Genomic DNA, 16,694 nt, shown 5'->3' on the forward strand with positions numbered 1-16,694 from the left:
AAATGTGAATTTTTTTAATGTATTAGGAACGTTTTTTCTTGGTTTATGTGAACGTTATAGAAACATTCCATTCTATCATCTTGAAAACGTTACGAAAACTTCATTACTGAATGTTCTTTAAATGTTTAAAATTAGCATTTTTTTATGTATTAGGAATGTTTTTTCTAGGTTTATGTGAACGTTATAGAAACATCCCATTCTATCATCTTGAAAACGTTCTGAAAACTTCATTACTGAATGTTCTTTAAATGTTTGAAATTTGCATTTTTTTAATGTATTAGGAACGTTTTTTCTTGGTTTATGTGAACGTTATAGAAACATTCCATTCTATCATCTTGAAAACATTATGAAAATGTTATTAGTGAATGTTCCTTAAATGTTTGAAATGTGAATTTTTTTAATGTATTAGGAACGTTTTTTCTTGGTTTATGTGAACGTTATAGAAACATTCCATTCTATCATCTCGAAAACATTATGAAAATGTTATTAGTGAATGTTCCTTAAATGTTTGAAATGTGAATTTTTTTAATGTATTAGGAACGTTTTTTCTTGGTTTATGTGAACGTTATAGAAACATTCCATTCTATCATCTTGAAAACGTTATGAAAACTTCATTACTGAATGTTCTTTAAATGTTTAAAATTTGCATTTTTTTAATGTATTAGGAACATTTTTTCTAGGTTTATGTGAACGTTATAGACACATTCCATTCTATCATCGTTCTGAAAACTTCATTACTGAATGTTCTTTAAATCTTTAAAATTTTCAAATTTTCATTTTTTTTTTTTTTATGTATTAGGAACGTTTTTTCTTGGTTTATGTGACCGTTATAGAAACATTTCATTCTATCATCTTGAAAACCGACACTGCCACATCACAAGATGATACTGAAGTGTACAGCGCCCCGGGCATGGCCCAGATTCATTTTTAATATCTTCTTTAGTGTTCACTAATCTTTCATTTAAAACTGATACGTTGCCAAAATGTTTACTTACCGCTAACCCTAACTCATCTCATTATGATAAATGCATTTAAAAGTAAAGAACTCACTGGATTAAGTTGGCATGAGAACAATTTATTTACAAAACGATGCAATTACAGCAAAAAAAGAAGACAAAAAAAAAAAACAAGTTAGACAAAGTTTATATAAATATGAAAAACATACCATTTAACTAAATTACCCTTACATTTATTTATACTTATGTATAAATAATTTAACACATATAAACAATAAACACAGGTGATACTTCACAATTTACAATAAGGTTTCATTTGTAACATTAGTTACCTACCCAACATGAACTAACATGACAAATACTTAACATTAACCTTACTTAACTGTAGTTAATATATTAACCTAGTTAATTTCAACATTTACTAATACATTAAGAACAAAAGTTGTGCCTGTTGACATTATTTAATGGATCAGAGCCAACATGAACTAACAAAGAACAGTTGTTGTTTTTTAACAGTATCAAAGATTAATGCAAATTGTAACAAATGTATTGCTCATTATTTAATGTTAATTTCAACATTTACTAATGTTAACTAATGATACCTTATTGTAAAGATACACCAAAACTTTGTGTTTTGAATAACCCATTAGTAAATGGCAGAGTTTTCCTTGGTTGTTGCCCATTTTCAAATTACTCAGGAATTATGGTTGTTGTTGTGTAACATGTCTTTCCACATCTTAATCCGGTGACATCTTTGTTTGGGAGCTTTTATTTCTGCACCTGTAAAAAGCAAATAATATACAAGTATCTATTAGTAAAGGTGTAACGTAATGCATCGTTGTGAACTACATTAAATGTATGTTGTAGCAATGTACCTGTTATTTGACAGTCTATTTACAGCACCAACTGCAGTGACATCACAATAAGTGGCTGTGCCCAGCATGATTAATATTTAGTGTGTAGCATGCTAATTAAAGAGAGTTAACCCAAAATATGGAAATCATTTTGTCCCCTTCGTACTGTCCATACCTGACAAACTTGTTGGGTTTGATTACCAGCATTCTTCAAAGTATCTTCTTTTGAGTTCTGCAGAGAAAGAAAAGTACAGTAGGTGGACATCCAAAACGTCGTTTCTACCGCCGCGGCGTCGGCAAAGTGCATTTGCAGCTTTTGACCGCTGAGTGGCGCTTTAATCACAGGTTTTCAAACAAGCGCATCAAAGCACATTTTGGCAAATAGAAGTCAGCTTTGCCTCACCGACGTGTTATATTTGATTGCAGTTGGGGAAAATGAAAGAAAAAATATTTAATATTCACAGATGAAAGTTTAGTCCTTATGAAGATATGTGCGTTTCTTAGAACGAATTAAAGCAGGATAAATGTCAAGCCTATGAGCCTGTGCTTATATTTTCTCTACACCATATTTTAGATTAGACACATTTAAATAGTGTGCAGTATTATTTATATAATATGAATTATGTGTTATATTATAAAAAAAAATGTGGTTTACTTTGCATCGGAGCATTAAAAGTGATAGCCTATTGTGAGCTAGGCTTGCGTGTTTTATAAATTATTTTCTTTATTTTAGTAAAACGTAAGGCACTGTATAATTTCGCTCCCATTATTTAGGCCTAATTAAAACAAGAAACGAATAAATTAAACCTGCACGATTTAACAAAATCATTGCAACTCTAAAGAATGGATGGATTAATAAAACGTCCTCACTTATCAACAAAGTGCACACGATGTAAAAAAAAAAAAAAAAAAAAAAAAAAAATTTCCTTCACTTGACAACTTCAGTGATTTTAAATGGAGTCTTCTTTGCTTGCTTTCATATAATTTAAGTAAAAATAAATAAATAAAATAAATAAATAAATTGCAGCTGCATTTAAATGCAGGTTTTGTATAATATTCCGTCCGTAAAATATCAGTGCAAGATTTGCTCTGCATGATGCTGAGTGCACGCAGCATTTATTCTTATTTGTCTACATATTTTATCTTCATATTAAGGCTGGATTATAGTTGTAAATTTAATATAAACTTGCGATTAGTTGAAATAATGACAAATGAACGACTAGTAACTAGAAAAATCTTACGTGGGAAGCAGACCTATTAAATACCATCTAGACATCTCTGTTAAAGTTTTTTAAAAATTTTATACGCGTTTTCATAAATTCTTCCTTCAGAACGGTCTGTAATGGAGAGATGCCTTAACACTGATTTTTCCTCTGAAACACAAAAACGAAAATTGAAATAAAATAAATATTTTATGTTTTGAGAATGATTAGGCTCAAGCCTCCCCTGCGCGTTTGAGACACGCTGTCGAGCAGAGTATGAGCGGAGCGGAGTGATTCTGACTGATACAATTCATGCCAACAGCCCGTAATATAACTGCATATTTAGCAAGAATTCACATGATAAACATATTTAGCTATATCTTGATATAATCTCTCCGATCAGAAGACTATAATGACGGCAATAGTCGAGCGGGATGTTACAGGCTAGTTCTCAAGGAGTTTGTCTTTCTTTTACTGATTATTTTCAGGTTAAAGCATGATTTAAACAGATACAGCACATTCACACGTAATCTCTGTCGCAATAATGCATTCAAACAAATGTAATCTTACAGTAGGCTACTTCATCTGTATCTGATTTTGAATGAGCAGAAATCTGTAACAAATGCATCGATCTGTAGATAAAATAACTGACGAAAATGTAAACTTATTTTCATCACAAACAAAATTTGCACAGCAGAAAGCAGCAATTATACCTTTTAATGCTGACAATTTCATTAGTTTGGCGTTTGGTAGGACAAAAAGTTTGCACACAATATATTCCCCTTTGAAACTCTCCTGTAATTTTATTTATTTATTTATTTTTATTTTATTTTTATAAGCTACTATGAACATAACATTTCAACTTTAGCCACGGAGTGAAGGCGGAGCAGTGTTTCTGGAATCAATGAATGCAGGAGCTTAGTGATTATTAAATGCTCGGAGCGCGGAGGGAAATTGTTGCTGCTCCACTCCGCTCACATAGGCCTACTGTACTGCCGAGTGAGAGAGATATTTCGCCCAATATGAACAAGGCCGTCCGGTGTAGACACGGTTAGACAGTGTCAGCTATATTTACAAATAATTGATATAAGAAATAAAAATAAATACATAACCTAAACCAGCGGCATAACGAGATGAAAATATAGACTAGAAAACTGATTTAGGCCCTACACTTGGTCTGTCCTCCGTCCATGACACTGACTCACTGCGGAGCTGGCAGTTTTAATCTGAACAGCTCTTAACGCCGAGTGGATGGCATTAAAAAATAATATATTTTTATATTAAAACTTGTTTTGAACAATTTCTTTGTCATTTGAATATTGATTTTAAATAGAGAGGCAAAAAAAAAAAAAACGATTTAAATCCTAAATCTGATTTTTTTGTGAAAAAAATCGGGGATTTTTTTAGGCCATATGCCTATCGCCCAGCCCTAATGCAACAGTTTTTTTTTTTTTTTAAAGTTAAGGCAACTTCCTCTGAAATTAAGTTATAATAACTAATAAACTTTATTGCGCTATACAGTAGTCAACATTTGAAGTGATCAAACCTTTCTTTAAAGTTGTCCTAAAACCTGTTCTATTTGAAACCCTCATAAGACTGTCCATATGAAAGAGCAAGAAATTCACACCTTTATCTCGACCCCCACAAGCTATACAGAACTACCCCCAGCCCCCTCCAGCTGAACTGAACTCGGTCTGTTTTTTTGGCTGTGAGGAACGGTGTGTTTTCATGTTACTGGGTTTGAAACATGCCTGCACTCACAGCAGCCCTTCTCTTTTTATTCATTATTTTCCCGCAGCCCATATTATTATTTTCACTAGACCATTGATAATTAATCATTATTTTTGCCAAAATCATTGTTATTTGTGAACGTAGGCGTTTGCGGAAGGCTTTAAGACCAGGCGGAATCCTCCGTAAGCTGCTAACAATTCACAAAAACATTCAACCCGCCTAAACTGACCAAACATTTAACAAGGCAGGAAAACATTCAGTCTGCCTGAAGGAAGACGTATTTCATTGTAAGTTAATGCTGTTAAATAGAGAGTAAAAAAAAAAAAAAAGAAAAAAAAAATACAACCTAGTGTAGGCTATCCTTAAACTTGGAGCTCATTATATTGAAGTACAAATCCAAACACCAGAAGCAACCTACACTCTCAGTGTTCTTTCACTGAAAAGTATGCATTTTATTTATTTATTCACAGGCTATATGGTTGAAATAGTACTATTTTAGTTGAAAACTTTAAGTGCCATTGTTTTAAAAAAATGCATCAAATGTTTCATAGACCTTCAGTTGTCATGCTTTAAAATCCCATGCCATTTGTAATTTCACTGTATTTTCACCTCCTAAATTACTACCCCAATTCTATAATGGTAAAATTTATTCAGACCGATGGCATTTTTTATGACATTATTTATTTTTATTTTTAGAATAGGCTAATTGTAACATAAATGGATGAATCAAAACAAATATAACTTTTTAACTGCAGGCAGATATAGGCCTATATTATTGTACATTACAAATATTTGGATCCCTTATTTTATTAAAGAATAAATACTTATTTTCTTCAAGAATAAACATTATAAATAAATAATTAAAGAAAGAACCTCTATAAGCCCTTATTTGTAGGTTGTAGGAGATATGCGAGCGATTAATAGATTTAAAAAAAGAAAAAAGTGGGTGCTTGGTTTCAGAAAACGAATACAGCTCGTAAAAAATGCTATGATGAAAAAGTCATGCTAACTTATTAATTCATAGAAATATATATTTTTTTTTTTTCGAGATTCAACTTTAATTTCAATACTATTAAACTGACTTTAAAATCTCAAGGAGTTTATAAGATGAAACGGTAAAATGTCACATTGCATGCTAGCCTAAATGAACTTGTATCTTGTATAGTATCCGAAGACTTGAGTGCATGTTAGCATAAAACTAACAATATAATTTAATTTTTTTTTTAAATGAACAATTCCTGTATAAAATGTGACAGCAACCTTTATATCAAACATTTTGAAATCGTCCAGAGCTGAGCAACGCAGGAGGGCAGATCTGAAGTTATATTTGTTTGTTCACGAAGTGAATGTGATGCACAAAGTCATTTTTAGATGCAATGGAAAAATAAAGCTGGATAAAAACATACACGAAAACCCACTAAAAAATAAATTACATTTGTGAGAGTTGCATTTTATTACATTCAGAAATAATAACGGCAGGCCTAATAATGCTATAGGCTAATGTACCAACAGGACATTTTACAACAAATCCTTTAAATTTAAAAAAAATTATCAGAACAGAACAAGAATTACAAATATATAATTCTAATGGATAAATATAATTGCAGCAGGCTATATAATAATATAGGCTTATAAACAACAACAAAAAATAATAATAATTTAAAATAATTTAAAGCAATACATTATGTTGGGCTTATCTCTCTCATTCGGGACAAATCCAAACATGTTGCCCATTTGAAGCTAAACTCTTATTCATTAGGTAAAATAGGCTTTGGATTTCACACGTGTTTTAAGTATCGACGAAAAAAAAAAAAAAAATCATAATTAGCAAAATTATGCCAAAGTGGCCCACTGCTCGCGCCGCATGGCTGGGTGAACGACTGCTGTTTCCAATGAATATGTGCGCGTGAGGCACCAGCGCGATCAAAGTCACAATTCACAATTATTGGTCACACAGTAAAGGCATAATTCAAAAATGCAACGTGTTAGCGGTTTAAAAAATCAAGAATAATAACAGAGTTAATAAGAATTAATTGTAAATGCTGGACCGTTCTCATTTCGCTCTGCAAATGGAACCTGAAGATTATTATTATTATTATTATTTTTAAACCAAGAATGAACCGAAATGAAAACATTTTAATCCGTATATACGGATTAAAATGTTTTCATTTCGGTTCATTCTTTTTATAAATATATAAAATGACTGTTTAAAAACAATAGCATGCCTTTGTGTAAAGGTTTATTTTTTATTTTTTGATGAGTAGACTGTAGCCTAAGACTATCCTATTTTTAATGGCTTTTAAGGATGTTATAATGTATATTATAATGTTATTGTTGTTTAACGTCTTCCTTTCATTTTACAATTACATTCAGTTCGCAACCCGTCCCTTTGCGCCACCTGGCGGTAGTTTCGTGAATGATTTTAACACGCGACTGATTTGCAGTTAACGCCGCAGCCCTTACTTGAACTTACTTTCTCATTGTCCCCAAAGCACCTTGCCATTCCTTCAGCTTCTGTTGGTTACTACAAAACATAGAAATATTAAAAGAAATCTGTATCATGTTAAGAGAAATAATCAGTTGCTCCTGTGTGTCTTTACATCCTGAGTGAAGTACCAAGTAAAGTGATGAACTGTGATGCTGTGTTTGTGTTGTAGTCACGTGTGTTTTGGCAGAGATGAGCATCTGTATAGTCTGCTTATATTTAGCATCTGTAAAAGCAGGACAGAGATATTGCAGATGATCTCAGACAAACTGATGCATGTAGGACTACAGTACATTCTCATCATAAAAATAGCTGAAACTAGCTAATGCATTTAGTTGAGGTTATTTGAAAATAACGACCCACTTAAACAAATCTTCACTCTTACATACTTTAAGAAATATGGGGGAAAAAAATACGTTTTCTTATTGCAACTGCATTAACAAAAATAAGAACGTGGAAGGTAAAAATACAAACAAACCACTCTCTTTGTATATGCTGGACCACTGTGATTATCATCCTCATCTTCCTCGTCTGTTGGTGGGTTGGGTTGCTCGTCAGTTTTCTGCAGAGTAAAAACTCTAGAGTAGACCCACACAACAATTCGATCAAAAATTAAAACTATATCGTTTATTATATTTATTTTGTAACTTAGGTTTCGCACAAAGCCGCGTTCGCTGCAGTCTCACACGTGAGGTGAAGGTTTGAGCTTATGAGCGCCTGCGCTAGTAAAAGACTAAAAAGAAATGCTCAACGATGCTTACCGGAAGTGTTTTATCGAAATAAGTTCATACATTCATATATCTTGGTAAATAATCCATTGTTTTGTTTGCATCCAAACTGCCCAAACATGGCGCACAGGTACGAGACTCCGCACACGCTGCGCGAGTGAAGGTGATACACGTGAGCGCGCAATGAAACGCGTTCAAAATACATACCAGCGAACGTATATAAAAATGACCTGCTGCGTTGCATAAATATAGATTTGATATTGTTATGAATATTAGAGAACGTTCTGTACTATAAAGCACTTTTTTGTTTTTACATTGTATCGCAGATAATTTGTTTTTGACAAATTCATGACATTAGAGGTATAATTAACATTGTAAGATACTGTAAATATCTTAAGCCAAGTTTAAAATAGTTTTATGTTATTTATTGCTATATTAATGTCACCATCTATGACTGAACCGAGCCGAGTCATTGCCAGAAGTGGGCCGGACTTTACAGCCAGACTCGGGTCGGTTACGGTGAACAGGAATCGGGTCAGTGCTTTACAGCCGCTTCACAAACATATGCGCGAGAGCGAGCTGCGGGCCACACTCGGCCCGGATAACACCCAGCTAACAGGGAACGTTCCCATAACTTTCACTAACATAATGTAAAAGTTATGTAAATGTTAGAAAAAAAAACGTTCCTGACATAATGTTTCTGGAACAGTCTTATAATGTTTTCATAGTTAAAATACATCATAACGTTGAGCGAAAACGTTCCCATAACAACGTTCTTGTAATGTCTTTATGATGTTACTTTTAATTGACTGATGTTCTCATAATGTTGAAGGAAAATGTTCTCATAACAATGTTCTTGTAACGTCTTTATGATGTTACTTTTAATTGACTGATGTTCTCATAATGTTGAAGGAAAACGTTCTCATAACAATGTTCCTGTAACGTCTTTATGGTGTTTTTTTGTACTTGACTGATGTTCTCATAACAATGTTCCTGTAACGTTCGCAGAAACCCCACAAAAAATGTTCTCAATACATTAAAAAAACTTGCCGTTCTCAACGTGTACAAAACATTCCGAAATAACATTTTCATAACTTAAGGGAAATGTTAGTAAAACGTTCTGACAACTCATTTTTGTTAGCTGGGCACTCGCCGATGCCGAGTCTGAGCCGAGGGCTAGCCAAGCTCGGGCCGATTACTACATGCTGTCTGGCACTGGTCACACTCGTAATTTCTGTTCCCATCACTTCTAAAATGAAGGCATTCCAATAATGGTGTTTTAAGAATGTATGTGTTCAACATTATGAAATAACACTATAAACACGTAACAAGAACGTTGTTATGAGAACGTTTTCTTTCAACATTATGAGAACATCAATTAAAAATAACATCATAAAGACGTTACAAGAACGTTGTTATGGGAACGTTTTCCTTCAACATTATGAGAACATCAGTCAGTTAAAAAAAACATCATAAAGACGTTACAAGAATGTTGTTATGGGAACGTTTTCGCTCAACATTATGAGAACATCAGTCAAGTAAAAATAACATCATAAAGACGTTACAAGAACATTGTTATGAGAATGTTTTCCTTCAACATTATGAGAACATCAGTCAAGTAAAAATAACATCATAAAGATGTTACAAGAACGTTGTTATGGGAACGTTTTCCCTCGCCGTTACGACAATGTATTTTAACTATGAAAACATTATAAGACTGTTCCAGAAACATTATGTCAGGAACGTTTTTTTCTAACATTTACATAACTTTTACATAATGTTAGTGAAAGTTATGGGAATGTTCCCTGTTAGCTGGGTGGGAGCTGCATGCACATTTTTCAGTTTCCTTCCCTTGTATTTTATTTATTTTCTGCTTAAAGTATATTGTAAAAAGCTGAAAAGTTTTCAATGAAATAAAAAAGGGAAGGGAAAAAGTTTAATATACAAAACTAAAAACAAAACTTGACATTCTGAAGCTGAAACAGAATGTATCTGAAATGGAAAAGGAAATATTGAATGAGGAGTTGTTAGTTTATAAAGCTTTTACTAAGACAGAAAATAAATGATTTGCTTCAATCAAAATTCAATCAAAGACTCTAGACATGTACCTAAAGACAAAGACTATTTTAATTCAAATCACAACATATAAATACAAAGTAAAGGTCACGGGGCGGGGTCAATAAATCTAAGCCAATTGTTTTGCTGTCTCACTACCAAGTTAGACAAAGACATCTGATCACAACTGTAATGAAAGAGGCATCATGACAATGAAGTGAGGATCCAATAGCAGGCTTTATTAAAAAGAGCATAGTCAGGACAGGCAGGGTTAGATACCAGTAAACAATAACATCCAAGGCACAGACAAAAAAAAAATAATTAATCCAACAAGACAGGCAATGAACAGGGCAGGCAGCAGTCAAACAAAAACAAGGTAACAGTCCAAGGATCAAAACAGGAGAAAGGCAAAACCTGGGAACATGGAAACACAGAAGGGCTAAACATTCATTCATTTTTACTGTTTCACAAAATCTGGATTTTTTGTTTCTAACTGAGACATGGCTTGAGCCGATGCATACCTGCCTTCTTTCTGAACTGTTGCCAGTGAACTATAATGTTTTAAATACTCCCAGATCCTCTGGTCGTGGCGGGGGTGTCGCCACACTTTTTAAGGACAGCTTCAAATGCACCTTAATTCCACTGGAGAAATATACAAGCTTTGAACTTCAGCTCCTTAAAGTGGAAACTATCATTCACAGTTTATTGTGCTTTTATTTATCGCCCTCCAAAGTATGACAAGGATTTCATCCAGGATTTCTCATATTTTCTTTCTTTTATTGTGCCAACTGCTGATAATCTTTTAATTCCCGGGGACTTTAACATTCATATATGCTGCCCGTCTAAACTTTTAGTAAAGCAGTTTTCTGACCTTGTTGACTCTTTTAACTTAATACAGTCAGTATGTGATGCTACTCACAGGCATGGTCATACCCTTGATTAAGTTCTGTCCTGGGGGTTATCTGTTAGTAATGTGTCTGTAGTTGACAATTGTATGGTTGAACAATGAAATTTGTGGGTTTAGAAGGGCTTGTAGGAAGGCTGAACGCAGATGGAGGAGAGACCGATTGCAGATCTCTTATGAATTGCTAAAAGATACGCTTAGAACTTACCAGCATGCAGTCAAAGCTGCAAGAATAAAATACTTTTCAGACCTAATTAATAGTACGGCCCATTGCCCAAAAGTTTTGTTTTAGCACTATAAACAAAACATTTCATTGTTCAACCATGGCTGAGACTGAGGTTTATACCTTTTATATCTAAGTGGAGCAACATCATTCAAAATGTCCAAGCAAACAGAAATACAAGCTTGTTTTGACCTCACTGATTGGAGTGTTTTTGAAGCTGCTACCACTGATCTGGACGAACTCACAGAGACCGTAACATCATATATTAGTTTTTGTGAGGATATATGCATTCCTACCAGGACTTATTTAACATTCAACAACGATAAGCCATGGTTTACAGCAAAACTCAGACATCTTCGTCGGGCAAAAGAGGATGCCTACAGAAATGGGGACAGAGTCTTGTATAATCAGGCCAGAAACACACTGAACAAAGAGATTAGAGCGGCTAAAAGGACCTACTTTAAAAAGTTGGAAGACCAGTTTACTTCCAATGACTCAGCTTCAGTGTGGAGAGGACTGAGAGCCATTACCAACTACAAGACACCATCACCCTGCACTGAGGCTAATCAACGACTTGCTAACGACCTGAATGAGTTTTATTGTAGATTTGAAACACCCCACACCCATTCTGATCATCTCTATACACAACCATTAACACCTCCTGCAATCCCCCTCTCCACACCTCCTGCTCTTCAAATCTGTGAAGATGATGTGCGCCAGGTCTTCAGGAAGAACAAAAGAAGAAAAGCACCAGGCCCAGACGGTGTTACACCAGCATGTCTGAGAACCTGTGCTGACCAATTGGCCCCCATCTTTTCACAGATCTTCAACAGATCTCTGGAGTTGTGTGAAGTGCCTTCCTGCTTCAAATGCTCCACCATCATCCCCGTTCCAAAGAAACCCAAGATAACAGGACTTAATGACTACAGACCTGTGGCTCTAACGTCTGTCGTCATGAAGTCATTTGGAAAATTGGTTCTGGTTTACCTGAAGGACATCACTGGACCCTTACTGGACCCCCTGCAGTTTGCTTACCAAGCAAACAGGTCCATGGATGATGCAGTGAACATTGGTCTGCATTATGTTCTGTAACACCTAGACAGACCGGGGACTTATGTGAGGATCCTGTTTGTGTAATTCAGCTCGACCTTTAACACAATCATCCCAAACCTCCTCCTGCCCAAACTAACTCAGCTCTCCGTGCCCACCTCCGTCTGTCAGTGGATCAACAGCTTCCTGACAGACAGGCAGCAGCTAATGAGGCTGGGAAAATACACATCCAGCACCTGTACAATCAGCACCGGAGCTCCCCAGGGCTGCGTTCTCTCCCCACTGCTCTTCTCCCTGTACACTAATGATTGCAATCTAAGGACCCCTATGTCAAGCTCCTGAAGTTTGCAGACGACACCACACTCATCGGCCTCATTCAGGATGGTGACGAGTCTGCTTACAGACAGGAGGTCAAAGAGCTGGCTGTATGGTTCACTCTCAACAACCTGGAGCTGAACACACTCAAAACAGTGGAGATGATCGTGGATTTCAGGAGAAACCCCCCTGCTCTCCCCCCACTCACCATCATGAACAGCACTGTGACTGCAGTGGAGTCATTCAGGTTCCTGGGAACCACCATCTCTCAGGACCTGAAGTGGGACATTCACATTGACTCCATTGAGAAAAAGGCCCCAGCAGAGGTTGTACTTCCTTCGCCAGCTGAGGAAATTCAACCTACCACAAGAACTGCTGAAACAGTTCTACTCCACCATCATTGAATCCGTCCTCTGCACTTCAGTAACTGTCTGGTTCAGCTCAGCTTCTAAAATCTGACCTCAGAAGACTACAGAGGGTAGTCCGGACTGCTGAGAGAATCATCGGTACAACCCTCCTTCTATTCAAGAAACGGTCCTTATACAGAATGAGCAAAAAGGCTGGCAAAATCACTCTGGACCCCTCACATCCAGCACACTAACTCTTTGAACTGTTGCCATCTGGTCGACGCTACAGAGCGCTGAGCACCAGAACGGCCAGACACAGGAACAGTTTCTTCCCTCAGGCAATCCATCTAATGAACACTTGATAATAACTGTGGTACACACTACACTATTTATATTTAAATACACATACACTTATTTATCTAACACATACATACTTAGTGTACCTTTAAATTTTTTTGCACATAATATACCTGTACATACACAACTGCTCATTGTAATATACCTGTCATACAATTGTCAATTTGTATTTTGTCATTTCTTACCTACTTATTTGTATTTTTTTTTTGTATTTTTTGTATTTTTTTATTCTTTATTATGTGTTTTTTGTTCTGTAGCTGTCATTCTGTTGCACTGCAGAGCTTCTGTCACGAAAACAAATTCCTCGTATGTGTGAACATACCTGGCAATAAAGCTCACTCTGATTCTGATTCTGATAAACATTGTACTAAACCCATCGATAGCACCTTTTTTAGATTCCACTTTATATACTTGAGAGGATTTCTTGAACTTTTTTGTAAGTAAGATTGAACATATTAGAAAAGATATTGTTCCCTCCAGTATTGTTCTGGAAGTCCCCATGTTAAGTTCTTGCATATTTGACTCTTTTGATCATGTCTCCCTTCCATTTCTTGCAAATTCTTGCAAAAAAAGTCAAGCATATAAAATCATTGTCCACTTCACTGGATGCCGTTCCTCCACAGTTTCTAAAAGCTGGGTTCAAAACTATGGACCCTAGTATACTGTCAATTGTGAACAGCTCTCTATCTAATGGTTCTGTCCCATCTTGTCTTAAACATGGTTTCTCCTTTGCTTAAAAAACCAAGCCTAGCAGCTACAGAATTGATTAACTTCTGTCCCATTTCTAAACTACCGTTCCTATCTTAAGTCATAGAAAAGATTGTTTTTTCACAAATTACTTCTTTTTTATCTATTAATGCTCTTTTAGATGAATTTCAATCTGGTTTCAGAGCTGGTCACAGTACAGAGACTGCTCTGGTAAAGTTTTGAATGATTTGTTTTTAGCATCTGACTCTGGGAGGGCTGTGGTTTTAATCATGTTAGATCTCAGTGCCACATTTGACACTGTGGATCATTCGATTCTTATATGACCATATGTACGCAGATGACACACAGATTTATTTTCCCCTTAAAGTTGGAGATGAACAGTCTTTGCAATCTTTGTTACTCTGTCTGAATGAAATTAAAATTTGGCTCTCTAATAATTTTCTCCAGCTTAATAAAAGAAAATCTGAAATCATAATATTTGGGCCATCAAATTTTAAAGAGCGCATAGTCAGTATTCTTGCTCCTTTGGAGATGACTGTGAAGGACAATGTGAGAAATATTGGGGTCATTATTGATTCATCGCTTAGCTTTGATAAACAGATTAACTCAGTTGTAAGAAGTAGTTTTTATCATCTTAAAATTATTGCTAATCTAACTAATCTAATCTAATTTGCTTATCTAAATTATTGCTAAGAACTGGGTAACCAGTCTGGAACTGCTTGACAGTGAGTGACCGGCCTTCTCTCACTCTCGTGACTGTGGTGAGGATCGACTCAATCCGAGCAAGAGACATATGTGCCTGCACCATGGTCGAATCCCACACCACGCCCAGATAAGTTGTTCTCTGTACTGGAGTCTTAACCCCAGCTCTTTCGTGTTTCAGTAGTTTTCACGCTGCCAAATAGTCTACTAAGGGAATCAGTCTCTCGAGACTGACCTCTGGTGTAACCAGAGCGGCTAGTTTAGTGCCCTGAAGTGGCAGACCGGCAGGGGACGGCCGTACTAGCTGCTCTAGAGGCTTACGGGCGGTAACTGAGAGAAGCGCTCGCCTGAGACCACTGCGCCCTAGTACATAGGCAGGATTGGCAGACTGATCTCCTGAGGGCACTGAGGAGAGATGGGTACCGTGTCTTCCCCAGAGGAGCCTGCCCTCCAAGGTTCTGAGCCACAGTATCAGGACTCTCATAGCTGAAGTCTCCTATTAAAACGACGGCCCTCAGACCCAGGTCATCTGCTAGGAAGACTAGACCAGAGCCTGCTCAGGGCAGGTCCCAATGAAGCACACTTGGCAGGGGCTCCCACACTGCCATGTGACCTCCACCAGTTTCACAAGACTGGCCTCTGGTGTGCCTAGAGCAGCTAGCTCGGTGCCCTGAAGTGGCAGACCAGCAGGGAACGGCCGTACTAGCTGCTCTAGAGACCTCCGTAGAGGTAGCGAGCCTCTTAGTACCACTACTTTTCCCGGCGGTAACTGAGAGAAGTGTTTACGATGAAGACTATCCAGTTAGAATGACAGTCCGCAGAACTGCCAACTTGTGCTTTTACACAAGAAATTTTTATCCCAAGAGCCCCTGTATATCTAACTTCTCATAGTGAGATAAATACTTCATTTTATTCCTCAGAATTAAATGGAGCCAAACACCCAAAGAGTAAACACGGTCTGGTGTGGTAAGAGTCACATCAAAAACTGAAAATGATGTAATATCGGCAGCACGCAAGCCTCTTGGTCACACAAACAATATCAATCTCCTCTGAGAAAAACAGCTGCAGCAGCGAGTTCTCACTCAGAGGGGGAAGAAACCGCAGTATGGGCTTCCGAGCTTCGAGGATGAGCTCTAGATCTAACAATATATTACCTCCCCTGAGACTTTATTAAGTCTCACCACTAAACCCTTTGCCCAGAGTGCAACACCATAAATCCACCCATCCTTCTATCCATCTATGAACCAATAATGGTCCTCATTACCTCTTAACAATTGGTTTCTTTATGATGCTGCACTCCAGAGGAAGTCAGATCCAAACATCTCTCCCCACGATTGACTAGAGAAGAGTAAAACAATCTGCATCTCTACCCATACATTCTTGGCCTTGTCTTAGCCTTGCCCATGGTTGTCATGGTTATGTAGAGTATATGAATTAATAGTCAAATGGTTAAACTTATCAAAAATCAGAATTAGTAAAAATAAAGTAATGCGATAAATGATGCACTGGTTCATCCCACGCTGCCAGAGGAACTCCAAGCATTTCTGGTAGCCTGGAGTGCTATCTGGTGATGCTGTCCTTCCTTGCCAGAGGTGTTGGAGTAGATAGTGGGTTTTTAAAATCTACTCATGCTGCTAAGCACTGAGGTGCTCGTCGATCCTTTCTTCGTTTCATACTTTCCAGTAATTACTGTTTCAGTGTTAAAAGAAACAGACTATATACTGATACTGAAGGTCAAATGATGAATCCTTTCAAATAATAAGAAAATATGCATTCTTTCTTTATCGTCCCCTTTTCTAGTTGCATTGTCTCGTAACACTGACAATGACCTGCTTAAGACCTTCAGCGTCCCCTTTCTTTCCAAAAACAATCACATTTTATATTTAATTTAATTAGAAGAATAACTGATTTTCAAAATAAACAATTTCAGAATAAATGATTCAATGATAATTGACTTCAAGAATAAATGACTTAAGGAGTAAATTACTTCAGGAAGGGGCATATGCCAAAATAAAATACATAACACCCTCCAAGTATTCTAATACTATTACATAACATGAAAAATAAAATACACTGA

The 16,694-nt window shown here is 36.3% G+C and overlaps 1 long non-coding RNA gene across 2 annotated transcripts; it reads right to left on the reverse strand.

Annotated features, from left to right (window-relative positions):
* Positions 1-1,462: 1,462 nt before the first annotated feature.
* On the reverse strand, positions 1,463-8,150 carry LOC109076904. 2 transcript variants are annotated; one of them, XR_006159817.1, is made up of 6 exons: positions 7,990-8,150; positions 7,707-7,806; positions 7,360-7,454; positions 7,217-7,267; positions 1,986-2,042; positions 1,463-1,736 (listed from the first exon to the last, which is right to left on the reverse strand). It is a non-coding gene; the product is annotated as an uncharacterized LOC109076904 (long non-coding RNA). The 2 variants fall into 2 exon arrangements; XR_006159818.1 differs by lacking the exon at positions 7,990-8,150 and having other exon boundaries at positions 7,707-7,977.
* Between the last annotated feature and the right edge of the window lie 8,544 nt (positions 8,151-16,694).

This window comes from Cyprinus carpio, unplaced genomic scaffold (assembly GCF_018340385.1).
Source record: "Cyprinus carpio isolate SPL01 unplaced genomic scaffold, ASM1834038v1 S000006750, whole genome shotgun sequence".
Classification (NCBI taxonomy): Eukaryota; Metazoa; Chordata; class Actinopteri; order Cypriniformes; family Cyprinidae; genus Cyprinus; species Cyprinus carpio.